At 32.7% G+C, this 24,969-nt stretch overlaps 2 long non-coding RNA genes across 5 annotated transcripts in view; one reads left to right on the plus strand and one right to left on the minus strand.

The window, feature by feature from the left end:
- The first annotated feature begins 2,255 nt into the window (after window positions 1–2,255).
- LOC145683187 (uncharacterized) overlaps window positions 2,256–24,969 on the plus strand; it is a 132,604-nt gene continuing 109,890 nt past the window's right edge. For 2 of the 3 annotated variants that reach the window (XR_014130972.1, XR_014130973.1), the window contains exons 1-2: window positions 2,256–10,368; window positions 17,735–17,911. This is a non-coding gene — a long non-coding RNA (uncharacterized LOC145683187). The remainder of the gene's footprint in view (window positions 10,369–17,734; window positions 17,912–24,969) is intronic. The other variant, XR_014130974.1, reaches the window with a different exon arrangement.
- The window catches only part of LOC145683182 (uncharacterized), an 83,601-nt gene continuing 77,988 nt past the window's right edge, over window positions 19,357–24,969 (minus strand). For both annotated transcript variants that reach the window (XR_014130971.1, XR_014130970.1), the window contains exons 3-4: window positions 24,591–24,737; window positions 19,357–19,624 (exon numbers count right to left, since the gene is read on the minus strand). This is a non-coding gene — a long non-coding RNA (uncharacterized LOC145683182). The remainder of the gene's footprint in view (window positions 19,625–24,590; window positions 24,738–24,969) is intronic.

Below are 24,969 nucleotides of genomic sequence, written 5' to 3' on the forward strand. Positions count from 1 at the left end.
AACCAGTGCATGTAAAATTATTAATTTTGCTTTCTGTTAAATATGAACGATTGATATCTAAGTCCCAGTGTTTCAATTGTTTGCCAGATATTTCTTTTTTTTTTTTTTGTGATTGTTGTTAGTCCTTAACAGAAACGCGAGAACAGGTTGCGGAATGTACATGATTTTAATTATATTTATGTAGTGAACTATCCCTCGCGCTAAATTTCCAGTTAGATAAGAAGGGTTAAGTCGGTATTTTCATTTTATTAATTTTTATATTTGGATAGTTCGGACGCAACCAAACACGTTGCCACCAACTCTTCCGCTTGAGTTCTTCCCAAGCTCAGGGGAAAGTTGGCAAAACATGCGTATACTTCCCGGTGGAAGGGATGATTGGGAAAATTTCTAGTTCAAAATTAGTGTAAACGAGAGACGTAAATAAACTTGTACGATCCCCCTTTCACCAAGGCGATAGTATATTTAATTGGTGCCGAAACTAACCCGGGACAGATTGATAATAGCATACTTAATTGGCGTTGCCTCCCCAGGAAGATATAGTTACTTGATCCAGAAACCAGCTCGGGACAGATTCACAATACAGTGACCTTGTGTATTTTTATCTTGCACTGGTATTAATAAGTATAAAAGCAATATCCGCGACCAATTTGTGCATTGCTAAATGTGTCTTACTTTTAAATAATTTGTTGTTAATTGTGTGTTTTATTATGTTTGTGTTTCTTTAGAGAAATCATTAGCAACCAATAGAGTGCATTCTTAGTTTGAATTAGAGAAATTATTAGCTTTCTTTAGTTACTGATTATTGAACCTGTACAAAATGTCAGAGCCTGAGGAATTAGAGGATACGCTTACAGCATTGTCTAAATAGCAGTCCGCACAGATTAATGATACGGTCGTGAGTTCGAAACCAGAACAGATTGAAAGTGTTAGTAATGTAGAGAAAAATGATACTGGTTATTAGTTTGAGGGGAAATTTTGAAAATGGAAGTCAACATTAAACGCTTGAAAGAATCCAAAGTTCAGTTGTGAGTTTGTTTTTGTTTTTGAAAAAAAAAAAAGTAAATCAAAATGAGGTCATTTGCAGTGTTCATAGATGAAAGTCTTTGCGATATACATTTAGACAAGAGTGAAGAAAATAATTATGTTACTTGGCGTAGAATTCATTTGTCAAAAAGTTTTAGTCCATTAAGTAAAGATCAAAATACGAATGTTCCGAAGAAAGTTACATTTACGGTACACAGTTGGCCATTTATATTTAACGTTACGGCGGAAGTGCGAACAGATGATCGGAGACGAATTATAGTAATAGGTAGGCGTACACTGCAAGAATTACAGTCTCTTTTAGAACGATATCAGGAAACAGGTGATTCGCGGTATGATCAATCGTTGCACGAACAAATTGTAAAAGAGCTTGAAAGTGAACCCGGTAGGCGTAAGAAACAAAAGACTACGAATAAGCAATCAGCTGATCCATCCAAAGTAGATGCATGCAAGCAGCCGTCATGTAGGTCAGTATCATCGACTCACCCCACAGCCGCAAGTGAACTGAAAGTATGGAATAGACATGCGTTTTATGATTTCGAGTTTACGAATTTTGAAAAATGTTGGGAATTAATACCACCGTTGAAAAGTGAACCGCAGTATGCGCGAGTAAGCACAGTGAATGATTCATGTCAGGAAACATATGAGATTTTGCCTCCCGTTGAAATTCAGTCACCACCGTTAAGTGTCAAACAGTCTGATAGCTGTGAAAGTAGGTCAATCGAGTTTGAACGCTTAGAAAGCCAAAAGAGTTTAGTGGAAAATTCTGTAGAGCAAGCGCGAGCTAAAGTCACATTCGTCGAAAACAATTGTATTGAGCGATGTCAGATTTCTACACCTATAGTTATTGAACCACCACCTTTAATAGTACAGCAGGCTAGTGTTAGTGTAATTCCAAGTGTAGTCTATGAAGTGGCAGATGATTTGGAAATTGAAACTCCCGTGTACGTAAAAGCTCAGGTTACGGAAGAGAAGTGTGAATTATTTAAAGATCATATTGTATTAGAAAATAATTGCTTGTTTACACCGGAAGTTCTAGTTCAGGGAAATAGTGTTTGCGAAACTTTCGAATACGATTCTGATAAACAGCGTTGCGTAGTGGCGGAAGAATTGTTTGGCGAGGCCGAACAGGAAATTAATGAGTCGCGTGAAGTTTTTGGAGAAAAGTCGACGGTAAACATATGTGAGGAAAAACAAGAGAAAGTAGGCAATACAGAGATAGTAATTAATCACGATTCAATGCGAGTATCTGTAGGCGAACAGGTTTTAGATGTAGTTGAAGTACCGGCGAGAGATGCCGACGATTTGTACGAAACGAATGGTAGCGTAGTGGAAGCGCGTACCCACCCTCTCGAAAACGCCAGGGAAGGCTTGAGAGTTAAGTTGTTATTTTTCTGCGATGTTGAGAATTTAATGTTGTATTTGTGTTGTGAGCAAATTGTTTTGCGTGATTCTACAACTACATATGCCTCGGTAATACCGTATTTGTCTTTTGGTGTGATTTACGTCTTTTTATTGCAATTCGATTCTGTCCTCATCGACTTTGAGTTTCGTGATGTAGGTCAACAACTTCAAGTGAAAAGTTTGAGATGTAAGCCCGTCAAGAGAATCGTGTTCTGTGTAGTCAGTGGTTCTTGTGTAATTAATTCGCCAGTACTCTTACCCGTAACCAGACAAGAAAATAACAGTGTCCATAAAGGTAGATTGAAAAATAAACGCGCACTAGCAAAAAGAGTCAAGTGTAAGAATCCGACACGAATGAAAGGCAAGGCAGTACGGAGTAATCAATCAAGTTTTCGTAGTATGTCAATCCGAAATAAAAGGTTGTCTCGACGTATAATTAGTAAGATCAGGGTTTGTAGGCGCAAAAATGGTAATAGACAAGTGAGTCGTGAGTGTAGTAAAGTCAATTTCTTTGCGCGTGCAAATTTTCAAGTTAGTGTCATGCCGCCGCGAACGAACGAAAAGAGAAAACTTGACCATGCAAATAAACTCAAAGTAAAACAGCCACTCGTTGTTGATGATTCGAATATTCGTCAGCTTAGCCCCAAAATGTGTGCACAATGTAAGCGAACAAATGCCAAACATGTGCTAGATGGTGAGTTCAGAATGAATGAAAAACGCGCTAGTAGGCATACTCCGAAACAAATCAAGCGTAATCGTAAACGAACTAGACGTAAATCAAAGTTAAAATATAAGCGAGCTCATCCCGAACTAAACATCCAAATTGTAAAAACACCGACTAAGAGAAATTTTAAGAAACGCAAGCGCAGTCAGTTATTCGTGCAAGGTACCATTAGGCATGGCAGATCCAACCACTGCAAACGCAAACGTACCCTCGCGTGGAAATTCAATAAGCTTGTAGTAAGAGGAAAAAAAGGTCCGAGAATTAGAAAAAACAATTGGAGAAGTGTTCGTAAGCGTGAAAAAGTACAGTCATACAAGTGTAATCGGCATCGATGGAAAATGAAAGGGTTAGTGTGACTGAAGTGTAAACTTGCCCCGAATTTGACTTGAATCCCAAAAGAGACAAGAAACTCAGCAACCAATATCTTGGTGTTTCTCCTGCCAGTTTACATTTAAATATCAATTCCTCACGACCCATATTTACACATTTTGGTATAAACGTACAGGAGGCGATTACGCCTGAAGATTCGATTAATTGGAGCAATAAACTTGTTATGGCCGATTTACGTAGAAAACGGAAGATTGCCATACGTAATGAAAAATGGAATCAAGCCCAACAGGGAAAGAGACTCGTTGTTAAGGGAGATCTAGTGTTTGTTAGGCAACGAAATGTAAGCAGTCTTGTTAAGAAGGAAATAGCCAAGTTCTTTGAAATATTCCGAGGGCCGTATGTTTGTACTTCAGTTACCAGTAACGATCGCGCTGTAGAGTTATGGGATCCATACAATGGTCAAAGTATCGGTTTTCATTCCATGGACAGAGTAAGAATTTGGAACCCCACCCCAAAGACTTACAATACTTGGATTCTCATGGCCAGAAAACATTTACCAGAAGAACAAGTAGCTAAACTCAAAGATGCTCCTTACCATCCATCAACACATGAAAAGTCATTACCATTGCTGTACCCAGAAGTGGATATTGTTAATCAGCCGGATGAAACTAATGAGGGTAACCCCGAAACATTGTTAAAACAGAATTGTGTTAAGTTACAACATTGTGATCGCTTAGAATACTTTTTACGTAAGTTGGGTGATTTGTATATCACACATTATTGCAAAGACTCCACCGAATGGTCTGACGAGTGTGTTAAAGTAATTATGACTAATTTTTCCAGTGGATTACAATTGCTCCGTTGAAAAAAAAAAAAAAAAAAAAGTCAGTCAGGAACCCCACCGATCCGTATGTTTAGGGATTTCTCTTACAGCTTACCAAAGAAGACCATCCATCCAGCCAGCCATATTTCTCACCATTACAACAGGTACGTGAGATGATAAATATGTGCTTAATAAAATTTTATTTCAGGATTAATTCCAGTTGAGGATGACCAGGAGAAAGAAAAGGCATCCAGGAAGGATGATTACGGAAAAAGAGAGGTAAAGATAAATTGAAATTAGTTCGCGAATGTATTTTGATTCAAAATTTTATAAACACAACCCATTTTCCAACCATTACTATTTCGTGTGGACGCTACCACACTCACGAAATTTTAAATGATTTGTTTGTGTATTTGTGTTTATTTCAGGATAAAAGGAGAGGAGGCCTGAATAAAGTTTTACCTATATCATTTTGTGTTGTTTTATTACCATAATACTAAGAAATGTGGATTTTGGAAAAAAAAAAAAAAACCTGTTAACCCTGTTTAAAGCCATTAATAGGAATTTTAGGGATTGCTTAGGTACTCTTAGAGACTCTGATAGGATTTTTAGAGAACATATATCACAAATGAGAGTACATGCATACTTAAAATTATTTGCAAACATTTTTTGTCGTTTACTTTGTTGGCGGAAATACGTAAACACAATTGTATTTTGAAACATGTCTTGAAAAAAAAAAAAAAAAAAAATGTGTTCGTTCGTCGATGATTGTCTTTGTCATTGAATATATGTAAGAGTACAGTAAATCTACGAAATTGAATTGGTTATACATTGCAGTGTCAAAATTCTAAAAAATATTATCAAATGTGATTGAAAAAAAAAATAATAATACAAAATAAGGTTGAAACTGTTAAACTTGATCACAAATTGATTCATATGAATAATTATTACGTAAAGTTAACAAGTATTTGTCATCATATTAATAAAGTTTGAAATTTAGTATAATCTAAAAATCAGGTTACCAGTTAAGAAGAATGAAGAGGTTAAGATATAATTTAACCCTTAGAGGCGTCACTACTATTCTCTTTCAAAATTACAGTGACGAAATCGGGTTGGCATCCGGTTGGGCCCTCAGCTAGTGTGTGAATTTGGCCTTTAGACACACACACTTCAAAATTCCCTTTCGGTCTGTGACATTTAATATATATATTTAAGGACAAGATATCTAGTTTGACGCTTAAAATTTTATATTTTATCAGATGTTCATTTTTCATTGACTCGAGAAAAACAATAAATTGTAACTGTTTGGATTTTAATCAAACCGATTCCTTCTTCTTTTCTTCGGGGTGCATCGTTTCCACAAAATAAAATAATGTATTATTTGTATGTAAAGGTAAAATGCGACAAGGCCATCATGTCGTTGGTGAAGGAATGTTATATTATTTTGTGGGTATGATGGACCCAATGATCACCGATACAATTTGGTATCAACATATAAAATGTTATTTTTTTTTAATTAGGTAGTAATTACCTACAATAAATTTGGATCATAAAATTGGAATTGTGATAAAATTGGTTTATAAAAATGAAAGATATATATATAATATATATAAATTGGTTGTAAAATATCATGGAAACTGAATAATCAAAAATATTATCAACCTTGAAATTCATTAATGTCGGTGATTTTAAACAAAATTTGATAAGTGTTGTTTTAAATTTTAAAAAGAAATTTATTCTCGGAAATGAAAAATGTGAATAATAATTGTTTAAAGTAGAATCAAGTAAACCACGGATATGTCATTTTAATTTTTTTTTAATGATGGTTGTTAAATGTAACAATTAATTCAGGATGTGAAAATTTTCCAATTTCCGTTCTTTTTAATCTTCCTTCTATGAAAAGAGTCTGTTGGTTCTTAATTGAACATTTTCAACCCACTGATAATCATAGTCAGGCTCGTAATGTTGGCCTCATTTACTTGTTTCGTTGAGGTTATTACAATCTTATTCTTTATTTCTCCACATTGAAAAAAAAAATGGAAAGATTAAGCATGACACGTTTGTGCTGGAAGCCGATTAGCGTTATCTTACGCATTTGTAATTCTATCAGTTTACTGGAAAATTGTCATTTCACGTCATGGATTATTGTAATGTTAGATTGGTGGATGATACACTCGATTGTGACTTTAATCTCGAAGGTGATTATATTGTGATGCTAGATTGGTGGATGATACACTCGGTTATGACTTTAATCTCGAATGTGACTATATGCCCGGATTTGATAAGTGCACTTCGCCAGTGAGGCCGCACAATCTTTAATATCGGCCAGCGTTCCTTAAGAGAATATGTTGTAAACCTACTAATTTTGTAGGTAGGAGCGGGCCAAAATTATTAATAATTAATAAATGGTTGATGATATTGAGATGCGGGACTGTAGTATCGAACTTTCCCCCCCCAGGGTATTTTTCTTGTCCTTTTCATGTCTTTATTTTCTCGAAATACCTTCTATAGGTCTAGATACTGACAGTCCAATTGGGGTTGGAATGATTTACCCGATTATGACATAGCTGTAATGCTTGATGCATTCTGCTGGGAAGGATTTGGATTTAGTGCAAGAGCGATTTATGTAAATCGTCGGGAAGTTCAGCGATCCCGCACACTCTAGCTATGAGAAAATAGTAAGCCAGCGCTCATTGATCTTCGGGATCAAATCATTAACCTATATTTTTGTTTAATTAATGGCTTACGACCTGTTTTGTCAACCAATGACACACAGGGTAGCGCTACGTCAGGCTTAATCGCTGTTTAACTCATGCTTGTACATAAGTGTTCAAATGTTTGATAGTTTATTAATTAAGTTACGCAAAGCAAGTTTATGTATGAATAGTTCAATTATTTGATACATAAAGAATAATATATCGAATCATATGTAATGATAATAAGATTTAAATGTCACGTACTGTAGACAGAAACCATTATTAATATCAAACTTTGTAAGCCCTTTTGAATATATTTGCTTTGCATATTTAGTGGATGAATACAGTATTTAGATTTAATCATGTACCATTCTACGTTTATATGTTAGGTTTTTATGTAATGTTTCATAAATTTTGCATTCATAGTCTAAAAGTTATTGTGGTTTATTGTATGGAAAAACATAAATACACATGTATATATACAAAATGCACACTATAGTAAATTTTGTTCATATATAATTCATATTACGTGTAATTTAGTCCTAATGATACATAAAACACTACAATTAGGTAGGTTAGTTTTTTTTTTAATGAAACGTTTACGTATTAAGTATTAAATAGTTGAGTTATTTAGGGAATTAGCCTTGATGTACATTTTTCACATTTTTATTTTCATTTACGATGATCAAGACCAAAATCATAAGCAATATGCCTTTTATGTGAAAGAAAATCTTGTTTATTTTAGTGGCTAATGATTTTTATAAAATGTTTTAACAACTTTTACAAAACATTATAATAATTTTACGAAATATGCTATAGTAGTTCTAATAATCAACGTCATATTGTGTTGGTTCATATTTTTAGGTTCTTAGATAAATGTGATGTTTATTAGTAAATATATCGAAGAAACATATGTAAGTAAGTCACTGAAGAAGGTTAGTCAGTAATGCCCGAAATATAGTTCAGTTCAATAATTATGCAGATACTATTGAATTAGATGTTCTTTTTCTTATCGAACTTTTACATTTTTACTTCATTATTTCGGTTATCGATTAAAAAAAAAAAATGGGAGGTAACGGAGACACACAGATACATTTTCAAACTTTTGGCGCTAATTTTAAAGTAAATTTGTCTAAAAGCAAGAATACTAATTTGAACAAAAAAAAAAAAAAAAAAAAAGGGGAAGAATACATAAATAATTTCTTTTCGTTAACATAGTCAACAATCATTTGTTTTAGTGGGAATAAAATAAGTTTGTATTCCAAGTTTGTTTTGGTCATCGAGAAGTACGAGTGGTAATTGTAATGAAGGAGAGGTTAATGACTGCAAAAGAATAATAACAGGTAACAAATTATCTGAGGCATAAGGTGAATATATATCGATGCTTACAAATGGGTTCAAGAAATATTGTGGATATATATATATGTACGTACCCCGTTGACAAAGTATGTCTGGGATAGAAAACAGGCTATGCTCTGATAGCAGTAGCAAGGCTATGCTCCGATAGCAGTAGCGACGAAATGATTTTTTTATAAAAATGTTGTTTACCGAAGTTGACGTTGTGCCCTCGATGTAATTAAATGGGGATACGATAAAAATGTGTTAATAAGAAAAGCGTTAGAGATATTTCTTAAATACATGAACAGTTATGTAGCCTTAATGGATGCCGTCATATTGTTACAGGATAGCTAAACGTTGTTAAGAACAAACTTTTGTTTTAAAAAATTCTCTCAAATACTAAACCACATGATAGAACATATGAGAATAAGATCTATTGCGAAATACAACTTTAGGATTGTTGAATTTTGTTCCAACGAATTGATAAGTGAAAGATTTTTTTTTAAGTTTAATAATGTTAAGTGATAATGACAAAGATTATTGCATTGATAATATTTTTCATTTTGGATTGTATTGATTTTTTTTTGAAATGCGTCAAAAGGGTATCCGTACTTTTTGTGAAAACGAAAGAGTTTATCAAAGTTTGTCTATAGCCATTAAGTATTAAAGTTTCTATATTGTAAAGCAATGCACAAATTCAATTCCGTTATTGATTCCATTTTAATTTCCGAATTCCGAATCCGTTTCCGATACGTTTCCAGTTATAAAAAAAAAAAAAAAAAAAAAAAAAAAAAAATTTACCCAAATGGGACTTGTATACTTGTTAAATAACGTTTTTGTAATGCTGTAGTGAATAGGTTTTGTTAGTAGTGAATGTTCATAAAACATAAGCACACGGTGAGAAACCATAGTTTAGAATATCGAGTGAAAATATTTTAATGAAAAGACATTAATAGACAGAAAACATGTCTTCATAATTGTATAAAAAGTGACCGAAAAAAAAAAGTGACCGAACATACAGGTGTAAAGACCTATCACTCAAAATAATAGCAAAGCATACAAAATAGTGCAAAATGGTGTTACTAGTGCTTCGTAAATAATGCTCCACCAATAATGCTCCTACAACAGTGACAATAATAAATAGTTCCTCCAAATTATAATGTTAATGTTTCACATTTACCCCAAGTTGCTCCTATATAGTGTTATTATGTTCGTCCCCACAAGGAAACATTGTGTTCACCATTATCATGAAACAGTAAAATCGAACCATATACAGGGTGCATCAAAATTAAGGACCAGATGTAAACACCCAGGGTCCTTTGGCAATTTTGTCAATACAATATTGCCAATTCTCTGTGGGCGCCATTTGCTATCGACCACCGACAGCAAGAAAAATTAATGCGTATAGTTTATTAAATTTATAAATTGACTTTTGGTGATAAAACATAGTAGTTGGCAACGCTGTGCATGCTTGTTCAGCACATGACTTCTCTTCGACGCCACAAACTGACTTTTCTTGTGAATGTGTGTGTGTGCAAAGCAGAGATTCTTTGTCTCAAAGATGTTGAAACTTCCGGTTGAACAGCTTCGAGAAAGTTCTAGAAGCTACTAGACTATTTCGTACTTCCGGTGATTTTCTAAAGTGACTGGTGATTGGACAACTTTTCAATGACTGACCAATCAGAAACTATGTTACGTCCTAAGTGTATGTTGCTCACATGCTTTGTGTAGTCCGGAGGGACGCTAAGTAATCGGGGTGGAAGCTTCGACATGCGTAGACATAACCCGATTTCACAGGAGATTGTTATTGGTGAAACTTTATATTTGAGAAAGCATCGATATTGAATCATTATGTATAAGCAAGTTTAGTGCGTGAGAATGATTTCCGAAAAGCAATCATCATCGTATTAGTTAAGAAAACTCAAAATCTGTGCGACTCGTCCAGCTAGAACTCTACAGACCCAAAGGAACTAAGGAGTTACCACGCCATTTCAGAGGACAATGTTCATACTGTAAGTAAATGTGAATTAAAATAATAGCAACAATCAGAAAAATAAGTCTCGCGAGCATCAAATCAAGTCTACCTAATTCAGGAACTCGTTGACGGAATGAAAAAGTGATACTAGTTTTGGAATTGTGTTTTTATCCTCCAGGTATCTCGTATTGTCATTAAATAGTGAACTTCGAAAAAAAAAAAAAAAGAAAAAGAATTGATAACAAACGTAAGCTTACCACGCAAACGGTCACAATCCATTAAAACGCATGCGCATAATTATATTATGTAAACATTTTCAGTTCTATTTTGTTTACATGTTGTTTAGCTAGATAGGGAATTCCAAAGTACTATTTTGAAAAATTATTGTTTATTTGATGTCATTGATGAGAGTGTTGTTTTAGTGATGTAAATGATTAATACTTATTGTTCATTCCAGCTCAGATACATGTTAGTATTCAAGCTTCCCGTGTAAAACCAGTGCATGTAAAATTATTAATTTTGCTTTCTGTTAAATATGAACGATTGATATCTAAGTCCCAGTGTTTCAATTGTTTGCCAGATATTTCTTTTTTTTTTTGTGATTGTTGTTAGTCCTTAACAGAAACGCGAGAACAGGTTGCGGAATGTACATGATTTTAATTATATTTATGTAGTGAACTATCCCTCGCGCTAAATTTCCAGTTAGATAAGAAGGGTTAAGTCGGTATTTTCATTTTATTAATTTTTATATTTGGATAGTTCGGACGCAACCAAACACGTTGCCACCAACTCTTCCGCTTGAGTTCTTCCCAAGCTCAGGGGAAAGTTGGCAAAACATGCGTATACTTCCCGGTGGAAGGGATGATTGGGAAAATTTCTAGTTCAAAATTAGTGTAAACGAGAGACGTAAATAAACTTGTACGATCCCCCTTTCACCAAGGCGATAGTAAAACAATCAACGGCTTTTATTCATTTTTTTGCCCCCAACAGACCCCTTTTCCCAGTAAAACCGACCTCATGTCACTTTCCTTGTATTCCTTTACTTGCTATAATGTACGTTGAGCACAAGATGTTGCAAGCTAGCTTTCAATATAATTAGTAATTAGTAAACCAACTTTAATGTAATTTCCAGGATTAGTTCAGAAAACAAAAAGTTTTGAATGCATACTCGACGTTTTGTTAAAGGAAGATTTTAGGGCTACGAAAATCATTATTCTATTCATTAAAAATAAATTCATGTGATTTTTCTCTTAGTGACTGTCGGATTGTAGTAATGAAAGACTAGGTGAAAATTGGAACACTTTTTCAGAAATGATCGGTATGTTGAGGAGTTAATCTCGAAGCCAGCTAACTCCTTGGAGCTCTTTGAAATTGGATCTTGTCCGGGATTAGAGACCATGTTGAAATACTCCCAACAATGGTTTGGGATACTTTTGCTTGAGTTCAGATTGCAGTTAGAAAATTTTCAGTTTTGGATTAAAGCGCGTTTTTTTTCTGTAGAACTACATATTAACACATGAATTAAATTAACAAATTTGTTTGACGATTGCATTTTAACCAAATGGGTCCCCTGATAAAGGTACTAGAACTGTATTTGAAGGTATTCATCAACTAGGTGCCAACTAATACAAGGATTGTGTTGCTTTTGTTTAACTCTTTAAGAAACCCAAAATAACAAAAGAGTGAAATGTATTTAGCCTAAACGTGATTATTTTAGAACAAAACCTCCACTGAATACAGTCAGAGGTGTAAAATAATTAAGAATTGTAAACATAAATAAATTAATATTAATTTATTGAAACTTGTTCGAAGTTTATTTTATAAAATAAAGGCAATCATGAATCCGTAACCTTCAAAATATTTATTTTACGTTCTTACAGTACTGCACCCATTCTAAAATTTGATATAATATCGAAAAGATATTTGGATGTATTTCGTTAAGAAAAATGTAAACTTTATTGTAAATATTACTCCACAACTGACAGGATTTTAATTTTGAAACAGATGAAAAACATTCTTAATACATAGCGCTGTCCGGTAGTGGGAATCGTGTTTCGGAGAAGCTGAGATAGAAACCGTCTTTATACTTACCAAAAAGTGTTGAGGTATAGATGTTTATGAACTTTGAGCCACTATTGTTAGATTTGGATGTGTTTTTGCTTATATTTGGTTCAATTCTTGTTTCTCCGTTACGCATTACTATATATCAATACTCACTTTCGAAATAAATATTCGAAATAACAATGAATAGCGAATCAATATTCACTATTGCATTCTCTACTTTCATGAAAGTTGTATAATATAACAAGATCAATAATCACTGTATAATAATTTCATGTTATATAGTTCAGTTAAGTTTAAAGACACAGAATTTAAAAATACAATATTTTATGTGATTGAGTTTAACTTTAAATGGATTATTCACCAAAAAAGGCAGTAATATGGTATTTTCATTGTTATTTACTTGATATGACTTTTACATTTATATTGTTTGTGTTATCGTAGATAATTAGAAATTTGATTATAATATGCGGTGGAAGTAATTCCTGTTTTATTAAGGAAACTCTTCTTTATATAAACGGAATTTAATTCTCAGAATCTACTTACCAATATTTATTAGAGTTAAAACAAATATTCGGCAGCTAACGATCAGACCTTATTACTTGGTTCATAACGAGTTGAGCGTTCGCAAAAGTAGTTACTGCATATCATTAGCACTGAGATGAGAAACAGTTATAAAGATTTCAATGCATGGGTAGAGTATACTTGATACTAAACTATTTTGTAAGGATATGAAGTGCATTTAAAATCTATTAAGGTATTACATAACTTTTCTCAAACCACTATACTCTTTCTTGCATTTGTATTTAAAACACCTTTAAATTCGTTACAAATAAATCATGGCAATTAAAAGTGACACTACGTGAAAGATAATAACAATGAATGTGGATTCATTATTGCATTGCACATATGGAAATCAATGCTATTATTAATAAGTATGGTCTCATATAGTCCACAAATTGTAAATTTTCGTATTTCAGTTTTACACCCACTGTCAGCAGATATTCTGTATGACTTTGAATCCAATATTTAAATAGTACTTTAGAGAGGATCGAATGGTTGAATATTATTGGGAGCTACCGGCAAAGAAAGCGCACGTAATAGCCACTTGGAGATGAAGAAAAGCGCATAGAAATGAAAATGGATTGTTGTTATGTCCAAAAGAAGTAATAGACTTTGTAAATAAGACTTTTAATGAGTGTGAAGACATAATTTCAGAATTTTTTCTGGGCTCTTCACCAATATATTAGCCAATAATTCAAACAAATTTAAAATTTTACGCTGAACATTTTGTCTCAGATTTCAAAACTAGGCCTAAATGGCATTTAAATGATTTAATGTAATTCCGACTTCTGTGACATAATAGAGATACAATATTTTATCAATGATTTTTTTTCAGATTCCATCATTTATTTCTAGCACTCTAATATTTTATACGTGTTTTTTCCTTCAATGTTGGAATATTTATCCCTCATTTATTAAGGTGATAAGTGCTGTGTTGCTAAATTACAACAATAGCTCACATTACGAGTTATCTGTCGTCGTTATAGATTTTTATCTGTTGACAGAAAATTTTTAAATACTATTGTTCAAAATCCAAGAGATGTACAAAGGTTTTCTTTCATTTGCTGCAAATCTTATATTGAGAATCTAAAAAAATAAGTAGCATTTTGAAACATAATAGAAATAGTTACTTGGCTGCGACGTTTATTATAAATATGAATTTCTACTTTTCAGTTGTGTGTTAAAAATTCGAATATAAAGTTTTAAGTCGGACTTAATGTTAGGAAATGAACACTGCATTTTTACTATATTACTCAATGTCTATATATAATGCACCCCCAGACAAATACGATGCATGAAAATATAATGTTATTTCTTTCTCTTTTAAATAATTACTGAAAACTCATTACTGACATTCGAAAAATTAAATACGTGCTACTAATAATACATCCGATGCAAATGTATCTACTTGTAAATAGCTTACTTTCAAGGAATTCTCAAGAACAACTAATTATGGGTAACAGTGTATTATAGTACCAAGCTACATCAATATGAAATATCTATTGGAAGCTCTTCAATCATCCTCGCGAAGTAGTGATAGTCATGTTGCTTCTTATGTAAATTAGGCTCATGTAATGAACAAACATAAATTAGACAAATAAAATATTACTATGTTAAGATCATAGTGATGCGAGAAGGACCGGTTAACATTCGGTAAAATATAACTCTAGTAGAATATAATAAAGCAAAACGAACCGGCCCGCGTTGAAAAGCTGGGCACTTAAACCGTAAATTGGATTAGCGTGGTAATGTAAAGCAACAACACTTCGCAACAGTGCGCATAGGCCCGCTTGTACATTACTATTTAATACTATGAAATAAGAAGAAAAGCCGAATATAAAGAAGACCCGTACTGTAAAAATCATGTTATGCATCCGTGATATTGTTCTGTCACGAACATATTTAATGGATCAATATATTTTAAATGAGTTAAAAATATATTACCTTTGCGCCAGAGTCTCATTTTTACCTCATAATTTCACCGAAATTGTTTCACCAACTCCAGCTTTTGATAAGCAATGTCAGATAGTCGTTTATACGACGTTGACTAACAGGCCAACATACTCAATAATCCTTTTCGCGCCACTAGTTCCCCTTGTCAATAAAACTTTGTGCGTCACTGGTTCCGCTCTCGTACATTTGATACTGATTCGAGGGTCAAAGTATTTCCAAACGTATCGTTTTACATTAAAGTACTAGGTTAAATCCGTTGGAAACAGCTTAATAGAATGCTATGATCAACACAATATTTACTGATAAGATTTACAAGAACATTTCCTCTTTCTTAAGGGACGTTTCCTATCTCGGAAGAATAGTAGCAGGAGCTAAAAATGTTACAGGTCTTATGCAGGCTAGATGCTCAAGGTTCTAAATGGAACATAACGACAAAGAAATATAATCTATTATAATAATATAGTTTATAATTTGTAAACAACCTACTGTTTTTCTTCAATCCTTTTTCCTCCAATAGACCCCTTTTACCCAGCTGAACCGACCTCATGTCACTTTTCTTGTATTCCTTTACTCACAATAATATAAGTTGAACGTAAGGTATTGCAAGCTAGCTTTCAATATAATTTGTAATTAGTAAACCAACTTTAATGTAATTTCCATGATTAGTTTAGAAAATAAAATGTTTTGAACTTAAAAATCGTTTCCGTAACAATTAGATGAAGTGGGCCCTTTTTCCCGTCGACTCTTCCTTTCGGAATACATTTCTTACAATTTAGCATATACTTAAGAGAAATGTAACAAACTTGTACCTACTCCTACTTTAGGATATCTCTAAGATTTCGGTACATATCCACTGGTTTTGGAGAAACCAAATACCACATTAAAACCCCTTAACATAAAAGCTCGAGTACATTCGAGCTGTAAATTCTTATGAGAAAATAAAACCTTGAGTATATATGGGCATATAAACTGCTGAACTGTACAATGTTTAAAAACACGAAAATCATCGTTTGCTGATGTTTCTGATGACCATACTCGACGTTTTGTTAAAGGAAGATTTTTGGCCTACGAAAATCATTATTATATTCATTAAAAATAAATTCATTGTTTTGTCATGTGATTTTTCTCTTAGTGACTGTCAGAATATAGCAATGAAAGACTAGATGAAAATTATAACACTTTTTCAGAAATGATCGGTATGTTGAGGAGTTAATCTGGAAGGCACCTAACTCCTTGGAGCTCTTTGCAATTGCATCTTGTCCGGGATTAGAGACCATGTTGAAATGCTACCAACAATGGTTTGGATTACTTTTGGTTGAGTTCAGATTGCAGTTAGAAAATTTCCAGTTTGCGATTAACGCGTGTTTATTTTCTGCAGAACTACATATTAACACATAAATTAAATTAACAAATTTGTTTGACGATTGCATTTTAAGCAAATGTGTCCCCAGACAAAAGTACTATAACTGTATTTGAAAGTATTCTTCAAATAGGTGCCTACTAATACAAGGATTGTTCCGCTTTCGTTTAACTCTTTAACAAACCAAAAATAACAAAATAGTCAAATGTATTGAGCCTAAATGTGATTCTTTTACAACAAAACCTCCACTGAATACAATCTGTGGTGTAAATAATTAACAATTGTAAACATAATTAAATTCATGTTAATTTATTGAAGCCTTTTCGAAGTTTATATAATATAAAATTATCATAAATGCATAAGCTTCAAAAGATTTATTTTAATTTTGGATTTTAATTTTGGAAGAGATGAAAAACAATCTTAATACATAGCACTGTCTGGTAGTGAGAATCGTCTTTTGGAGATGCTGAGATAGAAACTGTCTTTATACTTACCAAAAAGTAGTGAGGTAATAATTGTTTATAAAGTTTGAGCCACTACTGTTAGAGTTGGATGTGTTTTTGCTTATATTGTTGTTCAAGTCTTGTTTCTTCGTTATGCATTACTATATCTCAAACTCACTTTCGAAATAAATATTAATGTTCACTGTATATCGTAGTTTCGCAAAACAACAGACATTATTGCATTCATCACTTTCATGAAAGTTGTATAATAAAACAAGATCAATAATCACTGTAAAATGATTTCATGTTCAGTTTCATATACTTCAGTTAAGTTTAAAGACACAGAATTTCAGAATACAATACAGAACGTGATTGAGTTTAACTTTAAATGGAGTATACACTAAAATAGGCAGTGATATGATATTTTAAATTGATATTAACTTGATACGACTTTTACATTTGTTTTGATTGTGTATCGTAGATAATTAGAAATTTGATTATAATATGCGGTGGAAGTAATTCCTGTTTTATTAAGGAAACTCTTTCTTCCTTATATAAGTGGTATCTAATTCTCACATTCTACTTACCAATATTTAGTAGAGTTAAAAAAATATTCTGCAGCTAACGATCAGACCTTATCGCATGGTACATACCGCGTTGAGCGTTCACAAAAGTAGTTACTGCATAGCATTAGCACTGAGATGAGAAATAGTTATGAAGATTTCAAGGCATGGGTAAAGTATACTTGACACTAAACTATTTTGTAAGTATATGAAGTGCATTTAGAACCTATTAAGGTATTACATAACTTTTCTCAAACCACTATACTCTTTCTCGCATTTGTATTTAATAAACACGTTTAAATTGGATACAAATTAATCATGGCAATTAAAAGTGACACTACGTGAAAGATAATAACAATGAATGTGAATTCATTATTGCATTGCACGTATGGAAATCAATGGTATTATTGATAAGTATGGTCTCGTATAGTCCACAAAATGTAAATTTTCTTATTTCAGAATTACACCAAATGTCTGCAGGAATTCTGTATGAGGTTTGACCTAATATTTAAATGGAACTTTAGAGAGGATCGAATGGTGGAATAGAATTGGGAGCTATCGGCAAAGAAATCGCATGTAATAGCCACTTGGAGATGAAGAAAAGCGCTTAGTAATTAGAACTGTCGTGAATTCAAGGCAAGTATCTAGAAATGAAAATAGATTGTTGTTATGTCTGAAAGAAGTAATAGAGTTTGTAAATAAGATTTTAATGGGAGTGATGACATAATTTCATATAATTTTTGGGGGGTTCTTCACCAATATGTTACGCAATAATTCAATCCAATTTAAAATTTTCTTCTATTCTATTGGAATACCCTAGTATTTGAGTTTTAATAACCTTATGTCCGCCATTACAGAAAATATCTAGTGTAATTTATTTTTCTAACATTTCTTAAGTCATTCTATGCTTGATTCTTTAAGTCTCTACATATAGCACTGAAATCTGTTCTTTCGATAATTATAATAAGAAGAGACATGACATTTCTTTCTGCTATCATTATAATCACATGGAATATTGAATAGTAAAGGTGGGTGATGTACTTGAAGTGATATCAGTGTTGAAGTACAGAACTTAGTTTGAATTACAGCATCATGGATCATAAAACTAAACGTGAAATATTTTGTAATATTAACAAAAACGGCAGTGTAGTTTTCAATGAAAGTAGATATCAAGACAGGTTAAGGAAAAATGAGTTATGTTATATCGTCAGGATATTAATGAAATAATTATAAGTGGAATATGAAAATTATTCAATTTCTCTTTTTGAGCTAATCGGCCTAAGAGACCTCATAGATCGAATGAACTAAATCTCGTTTCTTTCTAAACGAGGAGTAACTTATGCCAAATAAAGTTTGCTAATGAAATAAAGTTATGACGTCATCACCTCCTATGTCTCGACGCATAAATGTGTCAAACCCAACATAACGTGTTCTACAATGCCTCTGGACATGAAAATCAGTAAAAAGAAAGAAAGCAGAGGAAAAGGCTTAAATAGGAGAATTATAACTCAATGTATCATAAAACATCCGTATGGTACAAATTGCAGCATAAGATCCCGCAAGAATTAAATTTCAATAAAACTTAAGTCTACGCCAAAATAATGATGACGGCCTCAGAAAGCTTGGAAACGTTCTGACGGACACTCAGGTTTTAAGGTTACAGATCGCAACGCCAAAGCCGTTGAGATTCTTTTAAGACAGAGGTGCTCTTACTAACAATTATATTAATTATGTTGTTTTGGATCAGGTGTATAGCTTTAAATCTACCACATTATATTTAAGTAATATAATCCTGTATCTCTCAGGCATTGAAAAAAAAACTCCCTCTATATATCTTGTTCATTATGTGCATCATCCAGTTCTTTATTCTTCTCGTAACTGATAAAGTAATTTGTTTATTTGGTTGTAGTAATGATAAAAAAAGTAAGATAAGAAATTTCGTGCAATGATGTGGTAATAGAACAATAATATCATGATTGCGAACATAATCTACAAGGAACATTAAGATACGAAATAACCAAAATTCATTATATCCGACATTAATGGTTTTGTAAGAAGCGAAATATATTTTTTGTTGTTATTTTCATTTTATTGTCTCCATGTTTTCTAACAGTACATTTTCTAACCTTATAGTGTTTGAAGATAACTCGACGCAAAATCAGAAAGGTAATTATCCAGACTAACTGGAACATAGCTTATGAATTTTTGAATAAGGACTATCATTCTATCAGCATTGATCCCTTCTATAAATAAACTTTGAGCATCATTTTCCGTTACCTTGATTCTGACCTTATTAGTACTAGTAGAAATAATCTGATAGAATGCGTGGATTCTTTATTGGTTTAGGTGCTGAAAAATATAAAAAAATATAAATATGTCTTACAATGAACAGAATATTACACCAGATGTCCAAAAATCGTCTAATTTGGATTGATATATGAAAATCTATATTTAAATTTTGAATAAGACATTCAAAATTACTCAAAGTTATATCAAAACACTACATGGTAAAAATTGATTCACATAGTACTATTTTACTGTGGCTTATGTTTCTTGTTTGAACATTATTATTTACAAGAAACAGCCTATATTTTTTCAGAAATTATCCTCTAAAAATTCCTGATATTGCATACCTAATATGATTAATTTCATAAATAACTATTTAAACTAACAACATAAATAAGCATTTTCTATAAACTAGAGAATTGCACCTAAAACATTGATTTGGGGTCGGTAACCAAAAATAATTTATTTCAAGTAGAATTGAGAACATCTTGATGGTACTCGGGCGATACATTAAACACATATTAAACTCTCAACTAACTTTCTCTAATGATGATACAGAAAAGAAAATCTTATAATTTAGTTGAGTATTGAATGTGTAGAGAAAGTTTTCTCACCATACAACATGATTCTTAGAAAGTTTTATGGTTTGGTAATTTCAATTGTTTCAAGAAATGGGACTTAGGAAGTGTATTATCACCCTTAACTCACATACATATAAAAATGAAAAAACGTTTTAAGAGGATATACATTAAAACCTTCAGCATGGATTACGTATTAAGTAAGAAAGGAAAGCTCATCGTTCAAAATCATTTGTCTCGACTACGAAACTTTAAACCGATGTGTGTAGAGAATAGAAGAATACTGAGTATCTTTTAGATAGATTTACACTGAAATGAAATAATCTTCATATTTTATTGCAAAATGGAAAATGATCTTTTTCTCAAATTTTTGGGTTATGTTCATTACTTGAGTTACATTTCAGATCTATATTGTCATAGTGAGATTGCCCTTATGAGAAGGAAAAGTGTGTGATCTAAAACACGCACACTGAAGAAAAATTTGCTAGCTTCATGCGTTATTATTTTTAGTTCTGTGTATGTAGTTCCTATTGATATTTTCTACCTTTTCTCTATTATCACGAAGTAATATCTTTTTTCTCTTTGCCATTTAAGAGATGTATTATAATAAAGAATGATTCCAGTCTCACATGGGATCCTTCAATAATAGGCCAATTACACAAATTTCCTGAATATATGTTTATGGCAGGGTTGAGTCCACACGTATCTTAAAGTAACACCGAACGAGGAAGTTAATTTTATCAGTTTTACCATATAGTCACGAATGATACGTTTATGAAGTTTTACTTTGAAACTAAATATGTGATGGCAAGTTATATAACTAGCCTATAGTCACTCAAAAGTATTGAAACCAGCTGTTGGTAATAGAAAAACTTTTTATCTGTATTCCTTAAGTTTGTCACTACTGGATCAGTAGAAGAGACATGCATACTAACACTTTGTCGAAAAAAGAGTTTGATTCAAAATTTCACTCTAGACGCTCTTGCGCGACATGCTGGAGCAATTTGGAAAGAACTTGGTACGTCATAAAGTTCCACGCCCCCTACTGTTTGGAGGACGGAGTAGGGGTTGGAATGGTTAAGGCCTTACAGGTTCAAACTCAATTAGACAAACGTTTTTTTCCAAGATATGATCTCCTGCGAAATTGAAACTCACGCAATGGTCTTGGTAACTGTTCTGAACTGTAAATCATAGATTACCTCTCGTTTTACCATTTTAAAAACTCGATAAACTACCGAACCCAACTATATGCCTCATTTGCCATTTATGTAATGAAGATCAATTCCATATCTCCCGATAGATGGATCTCTAGTATGCTAGTACAAAAATAATTTTTAAACTCTTATACTGTAGTCTTCAAGTAAAAGTGTATTTTATGGTAGAAAGGTCTTATCATCGTCAAGGCTGCATAGTAAAATTACAAGGTGCATGTACATTCCTCACTCGTGTTGGGGTCTCATTAACTTGTTGCTGGTTCGGTCCTTTCTGAGACTTTGCCAATTCCCAGAAATATGTAGTTGTGGCCTTACAAATCATTCTGGAGTTATAGAATGCTGTGGAACCTTTTAGGAAGGTTGTCATACATCAAAATGTTTTTTTAAATATATTTTTTTGAATTTTTATATTCAAAGTAGTGAATAGTGAAAAAACTAACATATCGCAATATTTTAAATATTATTTTCAGACTCGGAGGACAAAATACATTCCGATGCACATATTCACTTCAAAACAACATAATCATTCATATTAGTGTAATTGTCGTATTTTACAATCATAATTTCTGTACCTCACAGCAACGAGTCATATTTGACAATTTTGCATGTCCAGAAATCTTCAGTAAGTTACTAAGAACTATATTTAATAAGTGTAACCAGTCATGGACGTATTTCATTTGATCCAGCGCTTGCGGCATTTTTAGTAATTCCGTGAAGAGATAAAACCTTTAGTGTCATATATAATCTCTTAGAATGTAATAAATTTTGGTGTCGGTCACAAGGAATGGTCAATTTGATGCTGATTATATTATGAACAATAAATATGACAAGATTATGAATTTGTTTATATATTTTACATTCATTTATGTACGTACAAGGCGCAACATAGTTTCCTTATGAATTTTAGTCCATATGATCCACTATTGAAAATACTTCTAACTTTGAAAGCAGGCCTCAAGAACTTATTTTCATCGTCAGCGTCTTCATCATATGTATTTGATTTATAATATCAATGTGTTTATGAAATATTTTTGGCTTATGGTAATGAAAATATCTATACGATATGGTCTTTGTAGCCATGTGTGAAAGTTCATAAGAACCTCCAGCAGAAGTGACATTTTGAAATTTGTGTGGGTGATAATCTTTAAGACAGAGTTCCACAGTCAACCGGTGTGCCTAAAGTTTTGATAACGATTCACTATCTGACACTTTTCGCAAGTGTATGTGAGTTCCAACAATGTTCTTTTGCATTTTTGAGCTACTATGACTGCCAAATTTATGCTTGAATCATGTGAATTTTTGCCTCTCCGGATACATTTACGGTACTTCTAGACAGTTGCACCTTTTGCTAGTCGGACGATATGGTTTCGATTTCACTCAAAACAATATGTACAATTATGATTCTAAGGAAGTTTCTAGTTTACTAACACTTGTATATTCTGGACATTTCCTCACATTTGTTGAAACAGTTTCATTTTTAGATTGCTTTTCTGCAGAAATTTTATGTGACTACAATACCTTTTTATCCGCAAATTTGAGATACGCTTTGAGTTCTTCCAATACCGTTGCGATGCTAATTCTATAGTTTTACTTTGCTCATAGTAGCCTGTTTAGGCCAAAATAGTATTACAATTTGATTGCAAATTCATTGTTTTCTTCACCTCTACTTACACTATTTGACACTGTATTATCTTGGTATTCAGCTAGATACGAACTTATGTGTGAGTCTTTATGCAGAAACAAAAAGGCTATAATTAACCCAGCGCCATCAAGAAATTCATAAATATTTTAAGTCGAGAAAGAATATTTTCTGACTCACCTGGCCGCTTGCCAAGGGCCGTGTCCAGATGTATGACAGATATGCACCGTATTCTTGATATAAAGAAGACAGGGCTTGTTTGCTGTTAAGGATCTCACTTGCTACTATTGTGATTCGATTTTTTTTTCTACACATCTTTCTCTCCTTGATCTATTCAATTCACTTACTTTCGATCTTTAAAGGTCTCCACACCAAATAACACAGTAGTAACCAGACATTCCATGAAATTCCAGCGTAATTAGAAAAGTTCCAAGACTTATTAGCTTTATGTGCGAAGCTTAAAAAGGTTACATTTTTTCCAAGAGTTTGTATCAGAATGATTCGTAATTTAGTTGGCGGTGCCTTGATATATGCAGTGAAAACTGGGTGGTTAATTATGTCGATCCTACCCCTCAAGTTAAGCTCTGTCGTTTGCGTATCTGGCCTTATTCATAAAGCGTTACTACAATAATTCAATAGTTTTTTAGAAAAGACACTTAAGATCAGGACGTTCTGAAAAAATACCAAAACCTGAACCAACTTTATTACGTTGTTGTTGTTTGTTATGTGCCGGTATAAATAAGCATTTAAAGAAACACACTTGAAAAATCAGACGATTATATGTCCTCGCATCTGTCTCGTTTATTCAGTGCAGACTGGCTGCATAGTGAATTGTAAGCCCCGCGATTAATGTAAATTTCAATCTACGAAGTCTGTTTTGTGTGCTGGCAGACATCACTGCGTAACAGTCATTAAAATGCTGTGAAGTGACACCTCTCTTTATCTGACACTCTTATCTAACATAGTCCTATGTAATGCAATTTACTAAGTGTACATATTGGAACAACATATTATCCGCCTGAAAATCGTAACATAATGGTGCTATATCCTGGCTACCCACGCTCCAAACCTTATTTGTTGCTGCCGAAGAAATAGAGCAATTTTCGCGACAATAATTTCCAATGTGAAGTTAATATAAGATCTCGCAAGAATGGAGTAGGTAACTGATCTGATATGCTGCGCATTGCTTTCGCTTTTATATCATTGTTTTAATTTTTTTAGTATAATTCTAGTTATACCTGTATTTTCGTATGCTACTATCTATTGCTGTAGTCTTTTCATGACCCTCGATTTGACTTTCGCACTTAAAATTATTTATATCTGAATATGTTAGTACTTATATCTGAGATAGACATTGGAGATCTTTCACTTTGAATTTTCCTTATTCAGCATTGATCAATGATTGGCTTTTTCATTAAGAGAAAAATGTCTTCACTCTTGACTTACCCATTACCACATAAGTATTAATAATCAATTGCTATGTTTAATAATCAATAGTTAGATTTTAATTTTGTATATGCATGATTATAAGTAAACATATTAATTACCATATATTTTAATCACTTCTATTAAATTATGCATTAAAGTAATACACTGACCTGTATTAGGTGCTTTAGTAGTAGGAGTAGTAGGTGCTTTTGTGGGAGTTGAAGGATTTAGATATTCACTGCACTTTTGTAGTCCAAAATAGGAAAAGCATAGTACATTTGGAGCACGTTGACAATAAAAACGATTGCACCGTAATCCTGCAATACATAAAATTACACATTAAAAATCAAACTTAATATTGTAGTGCCTTAAAATAATAGTGTCATATCTTTTGGAGTAAACGGGTAGACCAAAGGATATTGATAGTGGTTGTTCTCAATATCATTAAATATTCAAAAATATTTATTTAGTTCCATCAGATTTATAATCAATACGAAACCCAATTACATTCAGTAGAGTATGTGGAAAAACACGCATGTGTGGTCTTTT

The sequence above is a fragment of the Thermobia domestica genome, chromosome 1 (assembly GCF_964235325.1).
Source record: "Thermobia domestica chromosome 1, izTheDome1.hap1.1, whole genome shotgun sequence".
NCBI lineage: Eukaryota > Metazoa > Arthropoda > Insecta > Zygentoma > Lepismatidae > Thermobia > Thermobia domestica.